Here is a 450-nt window from a genome sequence, read left to right on the forward strand (position 1 = left end):
GCTTAGCGGTATTTTGTCTGTTTTTAAGTTCTGAGTTCAAATTATGCCGAGATCAACTTTGCCTTTCATCCTTTTGAGGTCGGTAAATTAAGTACCAGTTGCGTACTGGGGTCAATCTAATCGACTGGGCCCCCTGCCCCCAAAATTTCGGGCCTTGTGTCTAGAGTAGAAAAGATTATTTTTCATTAAAGGCAGCAAGCTGGCAGAATCGTTATCACGCTGGATGAAATGCTTAGTGGTATTTCTTCTGTCTAATCGATTGCCCCCCCCCCCAAAAAAAAATTTCAGGCCTTGTGCCTAGAATAGAAAAGAACATATGTGTATTATATGTGTGTGTGTGTATCTATATATCATGAGATCACAATGTCAACCAGAATATCTGGTGTTGTTATGCACCACTACACACAATGCACTTCTTTGCATTGTTGTGGTTTTCAAACGATGCCACAC

Source organism: Octopus bimaculoides, chromosome 12, assembly GCF_001194135.2.
Source record: "Octopus bimaculoides isolate UCB-OBI-ISO-001 chromosome 12, ASM119413v2, whole genome shotgun sequence".
Taxonomy (NCBI): Eukaryota; Metazoa; Mollusca; class Cephalopoda; order Octopoda; family Octopodidae; genus Octopus; species Octopus bimaculoides.